We start from the raw sequence: 26985 nt of genomic DNA, 5'->3' as shown, positions 1-26985 counted from the left end.
AAAACGACGCTCGCTGGGCTTATTCGTCTCATGGTCTTTAAGGTCTGTAAGAAATGTGAACTCATTCGGCCACCGGGGGGCGAAATAACGCTTTAGGAGTGCTTAAACAATTGTGTATCACGTGACATTTGACATATACAGAAACTATTGGTATCATATGATAGTACTCTTCATTCTGAGCAACTTTGCCTCTGGAACAACTTCTATCGATCGAACGGTTCGTGAGTTATTGCTGATGATGTCAAAAACCTACTTTCGCGAACTAGTCGTTGGATTTTCGACCGATCGGAACCAAAACAATGCAGATGACTTCTTTGGGAAGTGTTTGTAAATAATTATTGAAAAAAAGTTAAAATTTCCTTTCACGGTCGCTTAGGGGCGCCAAAATAAAAAATGGGTGGAGCCTATCACATTTAAATGGCCATAAATCCAGAAAAGCTAAACATATCATCATATGCCTCGGGAAATATATGTAGACCATCACTCCGAGGTCACATACAAAATAACGTGGCGTTTGGACACTAGGTGGCGCTATAATAGTAAAAATGGCTAAATGTACATGTCTTTTGGTGGCCTAGACAACGGTGTGTCACGTGACATTTGACTAATACACAAACTATTGATATCAAACGATAGATTTCCTCATTCATAACAACTTTGCCTCTTGAACCATTGATGTCTATCAAATGGTTTGTGAGTTATTGGTGATGATGTAAAAAAACTACTTTTGCAAACTTGTTCAAGGATTTTCAAGCAATTTCAAAATTTCCACCACAGTACATTTCTCTGGACTCTCTAGGTCAATAATCATCAAAAACATGTTGAGTTTTTTTTGTTTTGTGACCATAACAGGGTCCTTTATTATATTAGCGTGAAACGAGTACGGTGAAGGTCGCTACTCCTTAATAATTAATCCAACTGACTTGCCATTAAGTACTATTATACATATTATGACACAAAACAAGCATGCAACATGTGATCCTTATCGGAAGAGGCATGCCTTCACAACAGTCAAAAAGGTGAAATATCATACATTTAAAATTACTATTTTAAACTTGTCTTTAATAAGTACATCATTTGCTAATCAAATTGCTAATCAGCCAGTCACATAGCATAAACTCAATCCATTTTGGCTTCTAGACATGGTAAACACACTTGCTGAAGTTCAAACCGAGCATCAAAATGGAGAAACAATTGGATATATGGTATGGGATATATTAGATAACACATACCACCTGAGGATTGTTGCCAACCATGTCCATGTTTTGATGGCTACTTCCAGCAGTAAAAAATGGACCATGTCAGAAAGCTCAAATGATCTCAAACTGGTTTCTTAAACATGATAATAAGCTCACTGTACTCCAATGGCCTTCAGAGTCACCAGACTCAACCAAATAAGCATCACTTAAATGGCAAGGTCTTCTGGAATATTGTTGCAGACCATGAATGTGAATCAATTATCTATTTAAATTGGTCGTATTTTTTTTATCAATTCTTCAGAACACAAAATAAGCTATTTTGAAGAATGTGCATTGTATTAAAAAAAAGACCTATATAGTTGCAATAGAATGTTTTAGAGACACAGGAGTTGCTTTGTTTTGCTAATGGCTTCATTCTTTATCAATTGACAGCTGCCAAGCCACGCCCTTAGCAACCAAACAGATTATTTTTTGCAATCGTCTAGCCAGACCTAAATCTCTGCAGTAGAATATTATAAAGACACGGGGCTTGGTTCGTTTGGCTTGTGGTTTGATGTGTTATTAATTGACAGGTATTAATTGACACCCATGGCAACCGAACAGGTTAGCTTAGCAACCGTTTAGCAAGATCTCTATCTCTGCAACAAATCATCATAGAGACATGAGAAATGGTTTATTGCACTCGTCCCTTAGGTATTATCGGTTTACGCCCGTTTTTGCATACGAGTGTACGCATGCATGGTCTGTATTAAAAGTTACCAACCGTTTCTGTCATATTTCTTGGTGTGGAAGAGTGTCATTCGTTGTGGATTTGTTACGGTGCCATTCCTGAGCCTAGTTGACAATGGCAAGGCCAATAGAGGCCTTAGACTGCTCGAACCCGCTAAATGCTGCTTGCAGCTTTAATTAGGGTTCGAGCCCGAAGGGCTAGAAACCTATTGTATTTGTTGGTTTTATTAGGGTTCGAGCCCGTAGGGCTAGAAACCTATTGTATTTGTAGGTTTTATTCTTCTTCTTCTTCTTATTATTATTCTTCCCTAAAAGTGATCGTGCAGCCCAAACCGTAAAGCCGACAGAGCTGTGACTTGGTCAGATGGTAGTAGTCCTTGTCGCTACTCAGATACAGGGAGCCAGCCAAATCGGCCCATAGGTGGCGCTACAGCGATGAAAGGCGCGTTTGCGCACGTAACCCCTAAACCGTTTGTCGCACACCCAAGTGTTTTATATCAGTGTAATCATTGGCTCAAAACTTAAAAAACGTATATCTCCGATTTCATTTCCGGTATGCAAATTTTTTCGCTAATTTGCATTTTATGAAAAAAATTAAAAATGAACTAGTCCCTGGATTTTTGCCCGATCGGAACCAAACCAACGCTGATGAGTTCTGATGAGTGTGAATGTAAATAATTATCAAAAAAAAGTTGAATTTTCAATTCACGGCCGCTATGTGGCGCTAAAACGTCCAAACCGGAAGTAACATATTTAACTAAAATGGCCCTAACTCGTGAACTGTTTGAGATATGTTCATGGGGCTTGGAAAATATGTGTAGACTCTCAGTCCGGGGTCACAATAAAAAAACTGCGGCATTTGGCCACTAGGTGGCGCTATAATTTGAATGAGCTAGAAAATGGCTATAACTACGCAACCGTTTGCCCGATTGACTTGATATGTGGTTTGGTGGGTCTTTGTCTCATGCTACATGAATATCTCAAAGGACATTGGCGTATCTCAAAAAACATGGCCGCCATTGGCCAATGAAGTTTGAGCACTAATTACACCGAGTTAACTGAGGCCGATCAAAACGACACTCGCTGGGATTATTTGTCTCACAGTCCTTAAGGTCTGTAAGAAATATGAACTCATTTGGCCACCGGGGGGCGAAATAACGCTTTAGGAGTGCTTAAACCATTGTGTATCACGTGACATTTGACATATACCCAAACTAATGTTATCATATGATAGCTCTCCTTATTCTGAGCAACTTTGCCTCTTGAACCACTTCTGTCTACCTGAAAGCTTGCTGCTCCTTAATGAATAATCCAACTGACTTGCCATATAGTACTATTATACATATTATGACACAAAAAAAGCATGCAAAATGTGAAGGTCATCGGAAGAGGCATGCCTTCATAACAGACAAAAAAGTGAAATATAATTAATTAAAGCTGCAAGCAGCCTTTAAGCGGGTTTCGAGTATTTATGCCAGTCAATGGAGCAGTGCATCCACGAACAGTGTAAGGGGTCAGACCCCAACGAACCCACGACGGATCAAACTCCCACCAACACAGAAAAATTATAGAAATTATCAGTTTCAGCTCAAAGAAGCGTTGCATGCTTACACACTCATGACTAGCTGTTTTCTCTCAATCAAACAACAAAATAAACTAATTCAAAGTTGGTTGGTGTCAGGTAATGGTATCATAAAATACTGCCTGCAGGCATAGCCTTTATCCCCTAGCAGGATTCCATCATAGTCACCTATATAATAGAAAAATGCAGTTCTGTTAGGCCCAAAATTAGTAATCCAGTTAGTTTGTAAAGTCTATTTGACTTGCCACGTCCAAATAATGTGCATAACTCTCCGATACTTGAGTCGTGAACAGAGCCTGGCCATTTCGCCACCAGATTTATAATGTGGAACATAGTCACACACCATCTAAGAGATGTGTTGTATAATTGAATACATTCCCTTGAATAATTATCAAACTAAATGTTATGAATGTTTACTGGCATGGTCATTTCATAATCTTTATGATCAATTATAATGTACCTGCAATAGAGAATTTAGAAATTGCTTAAAAAAATCAAAGAACTAGTTAGCAAAAGTCAGTTTTAAACACCATCACCGATAACTCGTGAACCGTTTGTGTGACATCAATGGATCAAGAGGCAAAGTTGTTCAGAATGAAGAGGAGGACTATTAAATGATATCATTAGTTTGTGTAAGTGTCAAATGTCATGTGATACACAATTGTTTAAGATATGAGATACACGTCAATTTTGCCATTTTTACTGTTTTAGCGCCACCTAGTGTCCAAACGCTACCTCCTTTTTTTACGTGACCTCGGAGTGATGGTCTACACATATCAACTGAGCCCCATGATGATATGTTAAGCCCTTCTGGATTTATGGCCATTTTAATGTGATAGGATCTGCCCATTTTAAGTTTTGGCGTCCCTAAGCAACGGTGAAAAGAAATTTCAACTTTTTTTCAATGATTATTTACATTCACACTCCACAGAAGTCATCTGCATTGGTTTGGTTCCGATCGGTTGAAAAACCAGGAACTAGTTCGCGAAAGTAGGTTTTTGACATCATCAGCGATAACTCACGAACCGTTTGATCGACAGAAGCATGTCCAGAGGCAAAGTTGTTCAGAATGAGAAGAGCAATCTTATGATACCAATAGTTTCTGTATATGTCAAATGTCACGTGATACAGAATTGTTTATGCACTCCAAAAGCGCTATTTCGCCCCCCGGTGGCCAAATGAGTTCACATTTCTTACAGACCTTAAAGACCGTGAGACGAATAAGCCCAGCGAGTGTCGTTTTGATCGGCCTCCGTTTACCCGGTATAATGAGTGCTCACATTTAATTGACCGATGGCAGACTTGTTTTTTGAGATACGCCAAAGTCCTTTTATACAGTCAAGGTTCATGACACAAAGACACACCATACCAAATAATTAGTCGATCGGGCAAACGGTTGCTTAGTTATAGCCCTTTTCGAGTTCTTTGCTATTATAGCGCCACCTAGTGGCCAAACACCGAGTTTTTTTTATTGTGACCCCAGACTGAGGGTCTACACATATGGTCTAAGCCCCGTGAAGATATCTCAAACCGTTCTCTAGGTATAGCCATTTTAATGAAATAGGCTACTTCCGGGTTTGACGTTTTGATGCCCCCTAGCGACCCTGAATCGAAATTTCAACTTTTTTTCAATGAATATTTACATTCACACTCCACAGAATTTATCAGCGTTGGTTTGGTTCCGATCGGGCAAAAATCCAGGGACTAGTTCATTTTTTTTTTTTTTCCTAAAATGCAAATTAGCGGGAAAATTTCCATACCGGAAATGAAATCGGGGATATACGTTTTTTAGGTTTTGAGCCAATGATTACAATGATATAAAACACTTGGGTGTGCGACAAACGGTTTAGGAGTAACGAGCGTTAACGTGCGCAAACACGCTTTTCATCGCTGTAGCGCCACCTATGGGCCGATTTGGCTGGGTCACTGTATCTGAGTAGCCTGCACAGATACAACCAAATGACCAAGTGTCGAGTTTCTACGACTTACGGTTTGGGCTGGGCGACCGGTTTTATGGCGGAAAAATAATAATAATTAAAGCTGCAAGCAGCCTTTAAGCGGGTTTCGAGTATTTATGCCAGTCAATGGAGCAGTGCATCCACGAACAGTGTAAGGGGTCAGACCCCAACGAACCCACGACGGATCAAACTCCCACCAACACAGAAAAATTATAGAAATTATCAGTATCAGCTCAAAGAAGCGTTGCATGCTTACACACTCATGACTAGCTGTTTTCTCTCAATCAAACAACAAAATAAACTAATTCAAAGTTGGTTGGTGTCAGGTAATGGTATCATAAAATACTGCCTGCAGGCATAGCCTTTATCCCCTAGCAGGATTCCATCATAGTCACCTATATAATAGAAAAATGCAGTTCTGTTAGGCCCAAAATTAGTAATCCAGTTAGTTTGTAAAGTCTATTTGACTTGCCACGTCCAAATAATGTGCATAACTCTCCGATACTTGAGTCGTGAACAGAGCCTGGCCATTTCGCCACCAGATTTATAATGTGGAACATAGTCACACACCATCTAAGAGATGTGTTGTATAATTGAATACATTCCCTTGAATAATTATCAAACTAAATGTTATGAATGTTTACTGGCATGGTCATTTCATAATCTTTATGATCAATTATAATGTACCTGCAATAGAGAATTTAGAAATTGCTTAAAAAAATCAAAGAACTAGTTAGCAAAAGTCAGTTTTAAACACCATCACCGATAACTCGTGAACCGTTTGTGTGACATCAATGGATCAAGAGGCAAAGTTGTTCAGAATGAAGAGGAGGACTATTAAATGATATCATTAGTTTGTGTAAGTGTCAAATGTCATGTGATACACAATTGTTTAAGATATGAGATACACGTCAATTTTGCCATTTTTACTGTTTTAGCGCCACCTAGTGTCCAAACGCTACCTCCTTTTTTTACGTGACCTCGGAGTGATGGTCTACACATATCAACTGAGCCCCATGATGATATGTTAAGCCCTTCTGGATTTATGGCCATTTTAATGTGATAGGATCTGCCCATTTTAAGTTTTGGCGTCCCTAAGCAACGGTGAAAAGAAATTTCAACTTTTTTTCAATGATTATTTACATTCACACTCCACAGAAGTCATCTGCATTGGTTTGGTTCCGATCGGTTGAAAAACCAGGAACTAGTTCGCGAAAGTAGGTTTTTGACATCATCAGCGATAACTCACGAACCGTTTGATCGACAGAAGCATGTCCAGAGGCAAAGTTGTTCAGAATGAGAAGAGCAATCTTATGATACCAATAGTTTCTGTATATGTCAAATGTCACGTGATACAGAATTGTTTATGCACTCCAAAAGCGCTATTTCGCCCCCCGGTGGCCAAATGAGTTCACATTTCTTACAGACCTTAAAGACCGTGAGACGAATAAGCCCAGCGAGTGTCGTTTTGATCGGCCTCCGTTTACCCGGTATAATGAGTGCTCACATTTAATTGACCGATGGCAGACTTGTTTTTTGAGATACGCAGAAGTCCTTTTATACAGTCAAGGTTCATGACACAAAGACACACCATACCAAATAATTAGTCGATCGGGCAAACGGTTGCTTAGTTATAGCCCTTTTCGAGTTCTTTGCTATTATAGCGCCACCTAGTGGCCAAACACCGAGTTTTTTTTATTGTGACCCCAGAGTGAGGGTCTACACATATGGTCTAAGCCCCGTGAAGATATCTCAAACCGTTCTCTAGGTATAGCCATTTTAATGAAATAGGCTACTTCCGGGTTTGACGTTTTGATGCCGCCTAGCGACCCTGAATCGAAATTTCAACTTTTTTTCAATGAATATTTACATTCACACTCCACAGAATTTATCAGCGTTGGTTTGGTTCCGATCGGGCAAAAATCCAGGGACTAGTTCATTTTTTTTTTTTTTCCTAAAATGCAAATTAGCGGGAAAATTTGCATACCGGAAATGAAATCGGGGATATACGTTTTTTAGGTTTTGAGCCAATGATTACAATGATATAAAACACTTGGGTGTGCGACAAACGGTTTAGGAGTAACGAGCGTTAACGTGCGCAAACACGCTTTTCATCGCTGTAGCGCCACCTATGGGCCGATTTGGCTGGGTCACTGTATCTGAGTAGCCTGCACAGATACAACCAAATGACCAAGTGTCGAGTTTCTACGACTTACGGTTTGGGCTGGGCGACCGGTTTTATGGCGGAAAAATAATAATAATAATAAAAATCCTTACAAAAACAATAGGTTTTCAGCACTTCGTGCTCGAAACCCTAATAATAAAAATCCTTACAAAAACAATAGGTTTTCAGCACTTCGTGCTCGAAACCCTAATTAGGGTTCGAGCCCGAAGGGCTAGAAACCTATTGTATTTGTTAAGATTTTTATTCTTCTTATTATTATTCTGCCATAAAACTGATACTGCAGCCCAAACCGTAAGACCGACAGAGCTGAGACTTGGTCAGATGGTAGTAGTCCTTGTCGCTACTCAGATACACGGAGCCAGCCATATCGGCCCATAGGGGGCGCTACAGCGATGAAAACAGCCTTTTTGTTCTTAGCCCCTAAACCGTTTGTCGCACACCCAAGTGTCTTATATCAGTGTAATCACTGGCTCAAAACTTAAAAAACGTATGACTCAGATTTCATTTCCGGTATGCAAATTTTTTCGCAAATTAGCATTTTATGAAAAAAATAAAAAATGAACTAGTCCCTGGATTTTTGCACTATTGGAACCAAACCAACGCTGATGAGTTCTGTGGCGTGTGAATATGAATAATTATTAAAAAAAAGTTGAATTTTCAATTCACGGTCGCTAGGTGGCGCTAAAACATCCAAACCGGAAGTAACATATTTAACTAAAATGGCCATAACTCCTGAACTGTTTGAGATATCTTCATGGGGCTTGGAACATATGTGTAGACCCTCAGTCCGGGGTCATAATAAAAAGACAGTGGCGTTTGGCCACTAGATGGCGCTATAATTTGAATGAGCTAGAAAATGGCTATAACTACGCAACAGTTTGCCTGATTGACTTATTATTTGGTATGGTGTGTCTTTGTCTCATTCTACATGAATATCTAAAAGGACATTGGCGTATCTTAAAAAACATGGCCGCCATTGGTCGATGAAGTTTGAGCACTCATTACACCGGGTTAACGGAGGCCGATCAAAACGCCACTCACTGGGCTTATTTGTCTCATGGTCCTGAAGGTCTGTAAGAAACATGAACTTATTCGGCCACCGGGGGGCGTAATAGCGCTTTAGGAGTACATGAACAACTGTGTGTCACGTGATATTTGACATATACCCAAACTGTTTATATCATATGATAGGACTACTTTTTCTGAGCCACTTTGCCTCTTGAACCACTTCTGTCGATCGAACGGTTCGTGAGTTATCGCTGATGATGTCAAAAACCTAATTTCGCGAACTAGTCGTTGGTTTTTCAACCGATCGGAACCAAACCAATGCAGATGGCTTCTTCGGAGTGTGACTGTAAATAATCATTGAAAAAAAGTAGAAATTTCCTTTCACCATTGCTTAGGGACGCCAAAACTTAAAATGGGTGGAGCATATCACCTTTAAATGGGCATATATCCAGAACGGTTTAACATATCAGCAAGGGGCTCAGAAAATATGTGAAGACGACCACTACGATGTCACATACAAAATAACGTGGCGTTTGGACACTAGTTGGCGCAATAACAGTAAAAAGGGTTAAATGTACATGTCTTTTGGTGGCCTAGACAACTGTGTGTCATGTGACATTTGACTAATACACAAACTATTGATATCAAACGATAGAACTCCTCATTCATAACAACTTTGCCTCTTGAACCATTGACGTCTATCAAAAGGTTTGTGAGTTATTGGTGATGATGTATAAAACCTACTTTTGCAAACTAGTTTTAGGACTTTCAAGCAATTAAACAAATTCCACCACAGTACATTTCTTTGGACTCTCTAGGTCAATAATCATCAAAAACATGTTGAGTTTTTTTAGTTTTGTGACCATAACAGGGTCCTTTATTATATTAGCGTAAACCGAGTACGGTGAAGGTCGGTACTCCTTAATAAATAATCCAACTGAATTGCCATTAAGTACTATTACACATATTATGACACTGAACAAGCATGCAACATGTGATTCTTATCGGAAAAGGCATGCCTTCACAACAGTCAAAAAGGTGAAATATCATACATTTAAATTACTATTTTAAACTTGTCTTTAACAAATCCACCATTTGCTAATCAAATTGCTAATCAGCCAGTCACATAGCATAAACTCAATCCATTTTGGCATCTAGACGTGGTAAACACACTTGCTGAAGTTCAAACCGAGCATCAAAATTGAGTTACAATTGGATATATGGTATGGGATATATTAGATAACACATACCACCTGAGGATTGTTGCCAACCATGTCCATGTTTTGATGGCTACTTCCAGCAGTAAAAAATCGACCATGTCAGAAAGCTCAAATGATCTCAAACTGGTTTCTTGAACATGACAATGAGCTCACTGTACTCCAATGGCCTTCAGAGTCACCAGACTCAACCAAATAAGCATCAGTTAAATGGCAAGGTCTTCTGGAATATTGTTGCAGACCATGAATGTGAATCAATTATCTATTTAAATTGGTCTTATTTTTTTTATCAATTTTTCAGAACACAAAATGAGCTATTTTGAAGAATGTGCATTGTATTAACAAAAAAGACCTATATATGTGCAATAGAATGTTTTAGAGACACAGGAGTTGCTTTGTTTTGCTAATGGCTTCATTCTTTATCAATTGACAGCTGCCAAGCCACACCCTTAGCAACCAAACAGATTATTTTTTGCAACCGTCTAGCCAGACCTACGTCTCTGCAGTAGAATATTATAGAGACACGGGGCTTGGTTCGTTTGACTTGTGGTTTGATGTGTTATTAATTGACAGGTGCTATTCCACACCCATGGCAACCGAACAGGTTAGCTTAGCAACCGTTTAGCAAGATCTATATCTCTGAAACAAATCATCGTAGAGACATGAGAATTGGTTCATTGCACTCGTCCCTTAGGTATTATCGGTTTACGCCCGTTTTTGCATACGAGTGTAAGCATGCATGGTCTGTATTAAAAGTTACCGACCGTTTCTGTCATATTTCTTGGTGTGGAAGAGTCTCATTCGTTGTGGATTTGTTACGGTGCCATTCCTGAGCCTAGTTGACAATGGCAAGGCCAATAGAGGCCTTAGACTGCTCGAACCCGCTAAATGCTGCTTGCAGCTTTAATTATTATTATTATTTTTCCGCCATAAAACCGGTCGCCCAGCCCAAACCGTAAGTCGTAGAAACTCGACACTTGGTCATTTGGTTGTATCTGTGCAGGCTACTCAGATACAGTGACCCAGCCAAATCGGCCCATAGGTGGCGCTACAGCGATGAAAAGCGTGTTTGCGCACGTTAACGCTCGTTACTCCTAAACCGTTTGTCGCACACCCAAGTGTTTTATATCATTGTAATCATTGGCTCAAAACCTAAAAAACGTATATCCCCGATTTCATTTCCGGTATGCAAATTTTCCCGCTAATTTGCATTTTAGGAAAAAAAAAAAAAATGAACTAGTCCCTGGATTTTTGCCCGATCGGAACCAAACCAACGCTGATAAATTCTGTGGAGTGTGAATGTAAATATTCATTGAAAAAAAGTTGAAATTTCGATTCAGGGTCGCTAGGGGGCATCAAAACGTCAAACCCGGAAGTAGCCTATTTCATTAAAATGGCTATACCTAGAGAACGGTTTGAGATATCTTCACGGGGCTTAGACCATATGTGTAGACCCTCAGTCTGGGGTCACAATAAAAAAAACTCGGTGTTTGGCCACTAGGTGGCGCTATAATAGCAAAGAACTCGAAAAGGGCTATAACTAAGCAACCGTTTGCCCGATCGACTAATTATTTGGTATGGTGTGTCTTTGTGTCATGAACCTTGACTGTATAAAAGGACTTTGAAGTATCTCAAAAAACAAGTCTGCCATCGGTCAATTAAATGTGAGCACTCATTATACCGGGTAAACGGAGGCCGATCAAAACGACACTCGCTGGGCTTATTCGTCTCACGGTCTTTAAGGTCTGTAAGAAATGTGAACTCATTTGGCCACCGGGGGGCGAAATAGCGCTTTTGGAGTGCATAAACAATTCTGTATCACGTGACATTTGACATATAATGAAACTATTGGTATCATAAGATTGCTCTTCTCATTCTGAACAACTTTGCCTCTGGACATGCTTCTGTCGATCAAACGGTTCGTGAGTTATCGCTGATGATGTCAAAAACCTACTTTCGCGAACTAGTTCCTGGTTTTTCAACCGATCGGAACCAAACCAATGCAGATGACTTCTGTGGAGTGTGAATGTAAATAATCATTGAAAAAAAGTTGAAATTTCTTTTCACCGTTGCTTAGGGACGCCAAAACTTAAAATGGGCAGATCCTATCACATTAAAATGGCCATAAATCCAGAAGGGCTTAACATATCATCATGGGGCTCAGTTGATATGTGTAGACCATCACTCCGAGGTCACGTAAAAAAAGGAGGTAGCGTTTGGACACTAGGTGGCGCTAAAACAGTAAAAATGGCAAAATTGACGTGTATCTCATATCTTAAACAATTGTGTATCACATGACATTTGACACTTACACAAACTAATGATATCATTTAATAGTCCTCCTCTTCATTCTGAACAACTTTGCCTCTTGATCCATTGATGTCACACAAACGGTTCACGAGTTATCGGTGATGGTGTTTAAAACTGACTTTTGCTAACTAGTTCTTTGATTTTTTTAAGCAATTTCTAAATTCTCTATTGCAGGTACATTATAATTGATCATAAAGATTATGAAATGACCATGCCAGTAAACATTCATAACATTTAGTTTGATAATTATTCAAGGGAATGTATTCAATTATACAACACATCTCTTAGATGGTGTGTGACTATGTTCCACATTATAAATCTGGTGGCGAAATGGCCAGGCTCTGTTCACGACTCAAGTATCGGAGAGTTATGCACATTATTTGGACGTGGCAAGTCAAATAGACTTTACAAACTAACTGGATTACTAATTTTGGGCCTAACAGAACTGCATTTTTCTATTATATAGGTGACTATGATGGAATCCTGCTAGGGGATAAAGGCTATGCCTGCAGGCAGTATTTTATGATACCATTACCTGACACCAACCAACTTTGAATTAGTTTATTTTGTTGTTTGATTGAGAGAAAACAGCTAGTCATGAGTGTGTAAGCATGCAACGCTTCTTTGAGCTGATACTGATAATTTCTATAATTTTTCTGTGTTGGTGGGAGTTTGATCCGTCGTGGGTTCGTTGGGGTCTGACCCCTTACACTGTTCGTGGATGCACTGCTCCATTGACTGGCATAAATACTCGAAACCCGCTTAAAGGCTGCTTGCAGCTTTAATTAGGGTTTCGAGCACGAAGTGCTGAAAACCTATTGTTTTTGTAAGGATTTTTATTATTATTATTATTTTTCCGCCATAAAACCGGTCGCCCAGCCCAAACCGTAAGTCGTAGAAACTCGACACTTGGTCATTTGGTTGTATCTGTGCAGGCTACTCAGATTCAGTGACCCAGCCAAATCGGCCCATAGGTGGCGCTACAGCGATGAAAAGCGTGTTTGCGCACGTTAACGCTCGTTACTCCTAAACCGTTTGTCGCACACCCAAGTGTTTTATATCATTGTAATCATTGGCTCAAAACCTAAAAAACGTATATCCCCGATTTCATTTCCGGTATACAAATTTTCCCGCTAATTTGCATTTTAGGAAAAAAAAAAAAAATGAACTAGTCCCTGGATTTTTGCCCGATCGGAACCAAACCAACGCTGATAAATTCTGTGGAGTGTGAATGTAAATATTCATTGAAAAAAAGTTGAAATTTCGATTCAGGGTCGCTAGGGGGCATCAAAACGTCAAACCCGGAAGTAGCCTATTTCATTAAAATGGCTATACCTAGAGAACGGTTTGAGATATCTTCACGGGGCTTAGACCATATGTGTAGACCCTCAGTCTGGGTTCACAATAAAAAAAACTCGGTGTTTGGCCACTAGGTGGCGCTATAATAGCAAAGAACTCGAAAAGGGCTATAACTAAGCAACCGTTTGCCCGATCGACTAATTATTTGGTATGGTGTGTCTTTGTGTCATGAACCTTGACTGTATAAAAGGACTTCTGCGTATCTCAAAAAACAAGTCTGCCATCGGTCAATTAAATGTGAGCACTCATTATACCGGGTAAACGGAGGCCGATCAAAACGACACTCGCTGGGCTTATTCGTCTCACGGTCTTTAAGGTCTGTAAGAAATGTGAACTCATTTGGCCACCGGGGGGCGAAATAGCGCTTTTGGAGTGCATAAACAATTCTGTATCACGTGACATTTGACATATACAGAAACTATTGGTATCATAAGATTGCTCTTCTCATTCTGAACAACTTTGCCTCTGGACATGCTTCTGTCGATCAAACGGTTCGTGAGTTATCGCTGATGATGTCAAAAACCTACTTTCGCGAACTAGTTCCTGGTTTTTCAACCGATCGGAACCAAACCAATGCAGATGACTTCTGTGGAGTGTGAATGTAAATAATCATTGAAAAAAAGTTGAAATTTCTTTTCACCGTTGCTTAGGGACGCCAAAACTTAAAATGGGCAGATCCTATCACATTAAAATGGCCATAAATCCAGAAGGGCTTAACATATCATCATGGGGCTCAGTTGATATGTGTAGACCATCACTCCGAGGTCACGTAAAAAAAGGAGGTAGCGTTTGGACAGTAGGTGGCGCTAAAACAGTAAAAATGGCAAAATTGACGTGTATCTCATATCTTAAACAATTGTGTATCACATGACATTTGACACTTACACAAACTAATGATATCATTTAATAGTCCTCCTCTTCATTCTGAACAACTTTGCCTCTTGATCCATTGATGTCACACAAACGGTTCACGAGTTATCGGTGATGGTGTTTAAAACTGACTTTTGCTAACTAGTTCTTTGATTTTTTTAAGCAATTTCTAAATTCTCTATTGCAGGTACATTATAATTGATCATAAAGATTATGAAATGACCATGCCAGTAAACATTCATAACATTTAGTTTGATAATTATTCAAGGGAATGTATTCAATTATACAACACATCTCTTAGATGGTGTGTGACTATGTTCCACATTATAAATCTGGTGGCGAAATGGCCAGGCTCTGTTCACGACTCAAGTATCGGAGAGTTATGCACATTATTTGGACGTGGCAAGTCAAATAGACTTTACAAACTAACTGGATTACTAATTTTGGGCCTAACAGAACTGCATTTTTCTATTATATAGGTGACTATGATGGAATCCTGCTAGGGGATAAAGGCTATGCCTGCAGGCAGTATTTTATGATACCATTACCTGACACCAACCAACTTTGAATTAGTTTATTTTGTTGTTTGATTGAGAGAAAACAGCTAGTCATGAGTGTGTAAGCATGCAACGCTTCTTTGAGCTGATACTGATAATTTCTATAATTTTTCTGTGTTGGTGGGAGTTTGATCCGTCGTGGGTTCGTTGGGGTCTGACCCCTTACACTGTTCGTGGATGCACTGCTCCATTGACTGGCATAAATACTCGAAACCCGCTTAAAGGCTGCTTGCAGCTTTAATTAGGGTTTCGAGCACGAAGTGCTGAAAACCTATTGTTTTTGTAAGGATTTTTATTAGGGTTCGAGCCCGAAGGGCTAGAAACCTATTGTATTTGTTGGTTTTATTATTCTTCTTCTTATTATTATTCTGCCATAAAACTGATACTGCAGCCCAAACCGTAAGGCCGACAGAGCTGAGACTTGGTCAGATGGTAGTAGTCCTTGTCGCTACTCAGATACACGGAGCCAGCCATATCGACCCATAGGTGGCGCTATAGCAATACCAAACGCGTTTGCGCTTGTTACTCCGAAACCGTTTGTCGCACACCCAAGTGTCTTATATCAGTGTAATCACTGGCTCAAAACTTAAAAAACGTATATCTCCGATTCCATTTCCGCCATTATAGATTTTTCGCTAATTAGCATTTTATGAAAAAAAAAAAAAATGAACTAGTCCCTGGATTTTTGCCCTATTGGAACCAAACCAACGCTGATGAGTTCTGTGGAGTGTGAATATGAATAATTATTAAAAAAAAGTTCAATTTTCAATTCACGGTCGCTAGGTGGCGCTAAAACATCCAAACCGGAAGTAACATATTTAGCTAAAATGGACATAACTCCTGAACTGTTTGAGATATCTTCATGGGGCTTGGAACACATGTGTAGACCCTCAGTCCGGGGTCACAATAAAAAAACAGTGGCGTTTGGCCACTAGATGGCGCTATAATTTGAATGAGCTAGAAAATGGCTATAACTACGCAACAGTTTTCCCGATTGACTTATTATTTGGTATGGTGTGTCTTTGTCTCATTCTACATAAATATCTAAATGGACATTGGCGTATATCAAAAAACATGGCCGCCATTGGTCGATGAAGTTTGAGCACTCATTACGCTGGGTTAACGGAGGCCGATCAAAACGCCACTCACTGGGCTTATTTGTCTCATGGTCCTGACGGTGTGTAAGAAACATGAACTTATTCGGCCACCGGGGGGCGTAATAGCGCTTTTGGAGTGCATGCACAACTGTGTATCACGTGATATTTGACATTTACCCAAACTATGGTTATAATATGATAGTACTCTTCATTCTGAGCAACTTTGCCTCTGGAACAACTTTTATCGATCAAACGGTTCGTGAGTTATCGCTGATGATGTCAAAAACCTACTTTCGCGAACTAGTTCCTGGTTTTTCAACCGATCGGAACCAAACCAATGCAGATGACTTCTGTGGAGTGTGAATGTAAATAATCATTGAAAAAAAGTTGAAATTTTTCTTTCACCGCTGCTTAGGGACGCCAAAACTTAAAATGGTCTGAGCCTATCACATTAAAATGGCCATAAATCCAGAACGGCTTAACATATCATCATGGGGCTCAGATGATATGTGTAGACCATCACTCCAAGGTCACATACAAAGGAAGGTGGCGTTTGGATACTAGGTGGCGCTAAAACATTAAAAAAGGCAAAATGTACATGTATTTTGGTGGCCTGGACAACTTTGTGTCATGTGACATTTGACTAATACACTAACTATTGATATCAAACGATAGATCTCCTCATTCATAACAACTTAGCCTCTTGAACCATTGATGTCTATCAAATGGTTTGTGAGTTATTGGTGATGATGTATAAAACCTACTTTTGCAAACTTGTTCAAGGATTTTCAAGCAATTACAAAATTTCCACCACAGTACATTTCTCTGGACTCTCTAGGTCAATAATCATCAAAAACATGTTGAGTTTTTTTTTTGTGACCATAACAGGGTCCTTTATTATATTAGCGTGAAACGAGTGTGGTGAAGGTCACCACTCCTTAATAATTAATCCAACTGACTTGCCATTAAGTACTATTATACATATTATGACACAAAACAAGCATGCAACATGTGATTCTTATCGGAAGAGGCATGCCTTCACAACAGTCAAAAAGGTGAAATATCATACATTTAAAATTACTATTTTAAACTTGTCTTTAATAAATACATCATTTGCTAGTCAAATTGCTAATCAGCCAGTCACATAGCATAAACTCAATCCATTTTGGCTTCTAGACGTGGTAAACACACTTGCTGAAGTTCAAACCGAGCATCAAAATGGAGAAACAATTGGATATATGGTATGGGATATATTAGATAACACATACCACCTGAGGATTGTTGCCAACCATGTCCATGTTTTGATGGCTACTTCCAGCAGTAAAAAAAATCGACCATGTCAGAAAGCTCAAATGATCTCAAACTGGTTTCTTGAACATGACAATGAGCTCACTGTACTCCAATGGCCTTCAAGAGTCACCAGACTCAACCAAATAAGCATCACTTAAATGGCAAGGTCTTCTGGAATATTGTTGCAGACCATGAATGTGAATCAATTATCTATTTAAATTGGTCGTATTTTTTTTATCAATTCTTCAGAACACAAAATAAGCTATTTTGAAGAATGTGCATTGTATTAAAAAAAAGACCTATATATGTGCAATAGAATGTTTTAGAGACACAGGAGTTGCTTTGTTTTGCTAATGGCTTCATTCTTTATAGATTGACAGCTGCCAAGCCACGCCCTTAGCAACCAAACAGATTATTTTTTGCAATCGTCTAGCCAGACCTACATCTCTGCAGTAGAATATTATAAAGACACGGGGCTTGGTTCGTTTGACTTGTGGTTTGATGTGTTATTAATTGAAAGGTATTAATTGACACCCATGGCAACCGAACAGGTTAGCTTAGCAATCGTTTAGCAAGATCTATATCTCTGCAACAAATCATCATAGAGACATGAGAATTGGTTTATTGCACTCGTCCCTTAGGTATTATCGGTTTACGCCCGTTTTTGCATACGAGTGTACGCATGCATGGTCTGTATTAAAAGTTACCAACCATTTCTGTCATATTTCTTGGTGTGGAAGAGTGTCATTCATTGTGGATTTGTTACGGTGCCATTCCTGAGCCTAGTTGACAATGGCAAGGCCAATAGAGGCCTTAGACTGCTCGAACCCGCTAAATGCTGCTTGCAGCTTTAATTCTTATTATTATTATTATTATTTTTCCGCCTTAAAACCGGTCGCCCAGCCCAAACCGTAAGTCGTAGAAACTTGAGGCTTGGTCAGTTGGTTGTATCTGTGCAGGCTACTCAGATACAGTGACCCAGCCATATCGGCCCATAGGTGGCGCTACAGCGATGCTGAACGCGTTTGGGCTCGTTACTCCTAAACCGTTTGTCGCACACCCAAGTGTCTTATATCAGTGTAATCATTGGCTCAAAACTTAAAAAACGTATATCTCCGATTTCATTTCCGGTATGCAAATTTTTCCGCTAATTTGCATTTTATGAAAAAAATAAAAAATGAACTAGTCCCTGGATTTTTGCCCGATCGGAACCAAACCAACGCGGATAAATTCTGTAGAGTGTGAATGTAAATATTCATTGAAAAAAAGTCGAAATTTCGATTCAGGGTCGCTAGGGGGCATCAAAACGTCAAACCCGGAAGTAACCTATTTCATTAAAATGGCTATACCTAGAGAACGGTTTGAGATATCTTCACCGGGCTTAGAACATATGTGTAGAACCTCAGTCCGGGGTCACAATAAAAAAAACTCGGTGTTTGACCACTAGGTGGCGCTATAATAGTAACAAACTCGAAAAGGGCTATAACTATCCAACCGTTTGCCCGATCGACATATTATTTGGTATGGTGTGTCTTTGTGTCATGAACCTTGACTGTATAAAAGGACTTTGGCGTATCTCAAAAAACATGTCTGCCATCGGTCAATTAAATGTGAGCACTCATTAGACAGGGTTAACTGACGCCGATAAAAACGACACTTGCTGGGCTTATTTGCCTCATGGTCCTGAAGGTCTGTAAGAAACATGAACTCATTCGGCCACCGGAGGGCGAAATAATGCTTTTGGAGTGCTTAATCAATTCTGTATCACGTGACATTTGACATATACAGAAACTATTGGTATCATAAGATTGCTCTTCTCATTCTGAACAACTTTGCCTCTGGACACGCGTCTGTCAATCAAACGGTTTGTGAGTTATCGCTGATGATGTCAAAACCTACTTTCGCGAACTAGTCCTTGGTTTTTCAACCAATCGGAACCAAACCAATGCAGATGACTTCTGTGGAGTGTGAATGTAAATAATCATTGAAAAAAAGTTGAAATTTCTTTTCACCGTTGCTTAGGGACGCCAAAACTTAAATGGGCAGATCCTATCACATTAAAATGGCCATAAATCCAGAAGGGCTTAACATATCATCATAGGGCTCAGTTGATATGTGTAGACCATCACTCCGAGGTCACGTACAAAAGAAGGTAGCGTTTGGACACTAGGTGGCGCTAAAACAGTAAAAATGGCAAAATTGACGTGTATCTCATATCTTAAACAATTGTGTATCACATGACATTTGACACTTACACAAACTAATGATATCATTTAATAGTCCTCCTCTTCATTCTGAACAACTTTGCCTCTTGATCCATTGGTGTCACACAAACGGTTCACGAGTTATCGGTGATGGTGTTTAAAACTGACATTTGCTAACTAGTTCTTTGATTTTTTTAAGCAATTTCAAAATTCTCTATTGCAGGTACATTATAATTGATCATAAAGATTATGAAATGACCATGCCAGTAAACATTCATAACATTTAGTTTGATAATTATTCAAGGGAATGTATTCAATTATACAACACATCTCTTAGATGGTGTGTGACTATGTTCCACATTATAAATCTGGTGGCGAAATGGCCAGGCTCTGTGCACGACTCAAGTATCTTCAGAGAGTTATGCACATTATTTGGACGTGACAAGTCAAATAGACTTTACAAACTAACTGGATTACTAATTTTGGGCCTAACAGAACTGCATGTTTCTATTATACAGGTGACTATGATGGAATCCTGCTAGGGGATAAAGGCTATGCCTGCAGGCAGTATTTTATGATACCATTACCTGACACCAACCAACTTTGAATTAGTTTATTTTGTTGTTTTATTGAGAGAAAACAGCTAGTCATGAGTGTGTAAGCATGCAACGCTTCTTTGAGCTGATACTGATAATTTCTATAATTTTTCTGTGTTGGTGGGAGTTTGATCCGTCGTGGGTTCGTTGGGGTCTGACCCCTTACACTGTTCGTGGATGCACTGCTCCATTGAATGGCATAGATACTCGAAACCCGCTTAAAGGCTGCTTGCAGCTTTAATTCTTATTATTATTATTATTTTTCCGCCATAGAACCGGTCGCCCAGCCCAAACCGTAAGTCGTAGAAACTTGAGGCTTGGTCAGTTGGTTGTATCTGTGCAGGCTACTCAGATACAGTGACCCAGCCATATCGGCCTATAGGTGGCGCTACAGCGATGCTGAACGCGTTCGGGCTCGTTACTCCTAAACCGCTTGTCGCACACCCAAGTGTTTTATATCAGTGTAATCATTGGCTCAAAACTTAAAAAACGTATATCTCCGATTTCATTTCCGGTATGCAAATTTTCCCGCTAATTAGCATTTTATGAAAAAAATAAAAAATGAACTAGTCCCTGGATTTTTGCCCGATCGGAACCAAACCAACGCTGATAAATTCTGTGGAGTGTGAATGTAAATATTCATTGAAAAAAAGTTGAAATTTCGATTCAGGGTCGCTAGGGGGCATCAAAACGTCAAACCCGGAAGTAGCCTATTTCATTAAAATGGCTATACCTAGAGAACGGTTTGAGATTTCTATACGGGGCTTAGAACATATGTGTAGAACCTCAGTCCGGGGTCACAATAAAAAAAACTCGGTGTTTGACCACTAGGTGGTGCTATAATAGTAACAAACTCGAAAAGGGCTATAACTATCCAACCGTTTGCCCGATCGACATATTATTTGGTATGGTGTGTCTTTGTGTCATGAACCTTGACTGTATAAAAGGACTTTGGCGTATCTCAAAAAACATGTCTGCCATCGGTCAATTAAATGTGAGCACTCATTAGACAGTGTTAACTGAGGCCGATTAAAACGACACTTGCTGGGCTTATTTGCCTCATGGTCCTGAAGGTCTGTAAGAAACATGAACTCATTCGGCCACCGGGGGGCGAAATAATGCTTTTGGAGTGCTTAATCAATTCTGTATCACGTGACATTTGACATATAAAGAAACTATTGGTATCATATGATAGCTCTTCTCATTCTGAACAACTTTGCCTCTGGACACGCGTCTGTCAATCAAACGGTTTGTGAGTTATCGCTGATGATGTCAAAACCTACTTTCGCGAACTAGTCCTTGGTTTTTCAACCAATCGGAACCAAACCAATGCAGATGACTTCTGTGGAGTGTGAATGTAAATAATCATTGAAAAAAAGTTGAAATTTCTTTTCACCGTTGCTTAGGGACGCCAAAACTTAAAATGGGCGGATCCTATCACATTAAAATGGCCATAAATCCAGAAGGGCTTAACATATCATCATGGGGCTCAGTTGATATGTGTAGACCATCACTCCGAGGTCACGTACAAAAGAAGGTAGCGTTTGGACACTAGGTGGCGCTAAAACAGTAAAAATGGCAAAATTGACGTGTATCTCATATCTTTAACAAATGTGTATCACATGACATTTGACACTTACACAAACTAATGATATCATTTAATAGTCCTCCTCTTCATTCTGAACAACTTTGCCTCTTGATCCATTGATGTCACTCAAACGGTTCACGAGTTATCGGTGATGGTGTTTAAAACTGACTTTTGCTAACTAGTTCTTTGATTTTTTTAAGCAATTTCAAAATTCTCTATTGCAGGTACATTATAATTGATCATAAAGATTATGAAATGACCATGCCAGTAAACATTCATAACATTTAGTTTGATAATTATTCAAGGGAATGTATTCATTTATACAACACATCTCTTAGATGGTGTGTGACTATGTTCCACATTATAAATCTGGTGGCGAAATGGCCAGGCTCTGTTCACGACTCAAGTATCTTCAGAGAGTTATGCACATTATTTGGACGTGACAAGTCAAATAGACTTTACAAACTAACTGGATTACTAATTTTGGGCCTTTTTGGGCCTAACAGAACTGCATTTTTCTATTATACAGGTGACTATGATGGAATCCTGCTAGGGGACAAAGGCTACACCTGCAGGCAGTATTTTATGACACCATTACCTGACACCAACCAACTTTGAATAAGTTTATTTTGTTGTTTTTATTAAGGGAAAACAGCTAGTCATGAGTGTGTAATCATGCAAAGCTACTTTGAGGTGATACTGATCATTTCTATAATTTTTCTGTGTGTGGGACTTTGATCCATCATGGGTTCGTTGGGGTTTGACCCCTTAGCCTGTTCGTGGATGCATAACTGCATTGAATGGCGCAAATTCTCGAAACCCGCTTAAAGGCTGCTTGCAGCTTTAATTCTTATTAGGGTTCGAGCCCGAAGGGCTAGAAACCTATTGTATTTGTTAGTTTTATTCTTATTATTATTCTGCCCTAAAACTGATGCTGCAGCCCAAACCGTAAGACCGACAGAGCTGAGACTTGGTCAGATGGTAGTAGTCCTTGTCGCTACTCAGATACACGGAGCCAGCCAAATCGGCCCATAGGTGGCGCTACAACGATGAAAAGCGCGTTTGCGCCTTATACTCCTAAACCATTGGTCGCACACCCAAGTGTCTTATATCAGTGTAATCACTGGCTCAAAACTTAAAAAACGTATATCTCCGATTTCATTTCCGGTATGCAAATTTTTTCGCTAATTTGCATTTTATGAAAAAAAAAAAAAATGAACTAGTCCCTGGATTTTTGCCCTATCGAAACCAAACCAACGTTGATGAATTCTGTGGAGTGTGAATGTAAATAGTTATCGAAAAAAAGTTGAATTTTCTGCTCACGGCCGCTAGGTGGCGCTAAAACGTCCAAACCGGAAGTGGCATATTTAGCTAAAATGGCCATAACTCGTGAACTGTTTGAGATATCTTCATGGGGCTTGGAACATATGTGTAGACCCTCAGTCCGGAGTTATAATAAAAAAAATGTGGCGTTTGGCCACTAGGTGGCGCTATAATTTGAATGAGCTAGAAAATGGCTATAACTACGCAACCCTTTGCCCGAATGACTTGATAATTGGTATGGTGGGTCTTTGTCTCATGCTTCATGAATATCTAAAAGGACATTGACGTATGTCAAAAAACATGGCCGCCATTGGCCAATGAATTTTGAGCACTCATTACACCGGGTAAACGGAGGCCGATCAAAACGACACTCGCTGGGCTTATTCATCTCAAGGTCCTTAAGGTCTGTAAGAAATGTGAACTCATTTGGCCACCGGGGGGCGAAGTAACGCTTTAGTAGTGCTTAAACATTTGTGTATCATGTGACACTTGACATATAACCAAACTATTTGTATTATATGATAGATCTCCTTATTCTAAACAACTTTGCCTCTAGAACAACTTCTGTCGATCAAATGGTTTGTGAGTTATCGCAGATATTGATAGAAACCTTTCTTCGCAAACTTGTCCCTGAGTTTTTGACCGATCAGACCCAAACCAATGTAGATGACTTGTGTGGAGTGTGAAGGTAAATAATTATCAAAAAAAGTTGAAATTTCCTTTCACGATCGCTTAGGGGCCCCAAAATAAAAAAATGGGCGGAGCCTATCACATTTAAATGGCCTCAAATCAACAACGGTTTAACATTTCAGCAAGGGGCTCAGGAAATATCTGGAGACCATCACTAGGATGTCACATAAAAAAGAACGTGGCGTTTGGACACTAGGTGGCGCTATAATAATAAAAATGGCAAAATGCACATGTCTTTTGGTGGCCTAGACAACTGTTCGTCACGTGACATTTGAGTAATACACAAACTATTGATATCAAACGATAGATCTCCTTATTCATAACAACTTTGCCTCTTGAACCATTGATGTCTATCAAATGGTTTGTGAGTTATTGGTGATGATTTAAAAAACTACTTTTTCAAACTTGTTCAAGGATTTTCAAGCAATTTCAAAATTTCCACCTCAGTTCATTTCTTTGGACTCTCTAGGTCAATAATCATCAAAATCATGTTGAGTTTTTTTTTGTTTTGTGACCATAACAGGGTCCTTTATTATATTAGCGTGAAACGAGTATGTTATATGTCGATACTCCTTAATAAATAATCCAACTGACTTGCCATGTAGTACTATTATACATATTATAACACTTAACAAGCATGCAAAATGTGATGCTCATAGGAAGAGACATTCATTTCGATGGCTTTCTTATAGAGTCACCAGATCACAATGCATGTAGCTTTGCTAAAGGAACGATAAATATGTGCAGGATAAAGGTGTGTAGTGTGCGTGTGTGTTTATGGATATCATTTCCCTCTGTATCATATGAGTTTGAATGCACTGTATAGTTCTGTGTGTCTTGTGTGATCGAGAGTGTGCATGTGTGTGTAATGAAATGTGTCTCACAGGAAGACAGTGTTAGAAATATAATGTATTACACATTAAACGTTGCTCCATATTTACACATCTATAAATATAGCACATGTCTGCTTGCTTTTAAGATGAGTGTTGATATATATATATAACACAGCTTTATTAGATAAAACCAGTTTAATTGCATGTAAACCCAAATTGCTACTCAGCCAGTCACATGGCAGCAGCTCAATAAATTTAGGCATTTAGACATGGTAAACATGACTTCCTGAAGTTCAAAGCAAACATCAAAATGGGGTATATTGTATTATGTGAGGTGTTTGTATAAAATTAAGCATAATTTAAATGCCATGGCATTCTAGAATATTATGAATGTGAATCAATGTATCTATTTAAGATGCTCCTGGCCTTAAGCCTTAAAAAAAATGTATACACGTCTATCATAATGTATGGCAGGTGCCATGCCACATCCATAGCAACTAAACAGGTTAACTTAGCAACCATTAAGCTAGACCTATATCTCTGGAACAGAACATCGTAGAGACATGAGAATTGGTTAATTTCACTCGTCCCTTATCTGTTTAAACCTGCATATGAGTGTAAGCATGCGTGGTCTGTATTAACCGTTGCTGACCATTTCTTTCATTTTTCTGGATATGGGTAAGTGTCATCCGTTGCGGATGTGTTATGGTGCGATTCCTGACCGTAGTCAGCGAAGGCAGTCGACCTTAGTCCCCTTAGACTGCTCGAACCCGATGATTACTGCTTGCAGTTATATTTAGGGTTCGAGCCCGAAGGGCTAGAAACCTATTGTATTTGTTAGTTTTATTATTATTATACTTCTTCCCTAGAACTGATCGTGCAGCCCAAACCGTAAAGCCGACAGAGCTGAGACTTGGTCAGATGGTAGTAGTCCTTGTCGCTACTCAGATACACGGAGCCAGCCATATCGACCCATAGGTGGCGCTATAGCAATACCAAACGCGTTTGCGCTTGTTACTCCGAAACCGTTTGTCGCACACCCAAGTGTCTTATATCAGTGTAATCACTGGCTCAAAACTTAAAAAACGTATATCTCCGATTTCATTTCCGCCATTATAGATTTTTCGCTAATTAGCATTTTATGAAAAAAAAAAAAAATGAACTAGTCCCTGGATTTTTGCCCTATTGGAACCAAACCAACGCTGATGAGTTCTGTGGAGTGTGAATATGAATAATTATTAAAAAAAAGTTCAATTTTCAATTCACGGTCGCTAGGTGGCGCTAAAACATCCAAACCGGAAGTAACATATTTAGCTAAAATGGCCATAACTCCTGAACTGTTTGAGATATCTTCATGGGGCTTGGAACACATGTGTAGACCCTCAGTCCGGGGTCACAATAAAAAAACAGTGGCGTTTGGCCACTAGATGGCGCTATAATTTGAATGAGCTAGAAAATGTCTATAACTACGCAACAGTTTGCCCGATTGACTTATTATTTGGTATGGTGTGTCTTTGTCTCATTCTACATGAATATCTAAATGGACATTGGCGTATATCAAAAAACATGGCCGCCATTGGTCGATGAAGTTTGAGCACTCATTACGCCGGGTTAACGGAGGCCGATCAAAACGCCACTCACTGGGCTTATTTGTCTCATGGTCCTGACGGTGTGTAAGAAACATGAACTTATTCGGCCACCGGGGGGCGTAATAGCGTTTTTGGAGTGCATGCACAACTGTGTATCACGTGATATTTGACATTTACCCAAACTATGGTTATAATATGATAGTACTCTTCATTCTGAGCAACTTTGCCTCTGGAACAACTTCTATCGATCAAACGGTTCGTGAGTTATCGCTGATGATGTCAAAAACCTACTTTCGCGAACTAGTTCCTGGTTTTTCAACCGATCGGAACCAAACCAATGCAGATGACTTCTGTGGAGTGTGAATGTAAATAATCATTGAAAAAAAGTTGAAATTTTTCTTTCACCGCTGCTTAGGGACGCCAAAACTTAAAATGGTCTGAGCCTATCACATTAAAATGGCCATAAATCCAGAACGGCTTAACATATCATCATGGGGCTCAGATGACATGTGTAGACCATCACTCCAAGGTCACATACAAAGGAAGGTGGCGTTTGGATACTAGGTGGCGCTAAAACATTAAAAAAGGCAAAATGTACATGTATTTTGGTGGCCTGGACAACTTTGTGTCATGTGACATTTGACTAATACACAAACTATTGATATCAAACGATAGATCTCCTCATTCATAACAACTTTGCCTCTTGAACCATTGATGTCTATCAAATTGTTTGTGACTTATTGGTGATGATGTAAAAAACCTACTTTTGCTAACTTGTTCAAGGATTTTCAAGCAATTACA

This window comes from Triplophysa dalaica, chromosome 6 (genome assembly GCF_015846415.1).
Source record: "Triplophysa dalaica isolate WHDGS20190420 chromosome 6, ASM1584641v1, whole genome shotgun sequence".
Taxonomy (NCBI): Eukaryota; Metazoa; Chordata; class Actinopteri; order Cypriniformes; family Nemacheilidae; genus Triplophysa; species Triplophysa dalaica.
The sequence above is the reverse complement of the archived record's forward strand: the minus strand, read 5'-3'. Positions refer to the sequence as shown.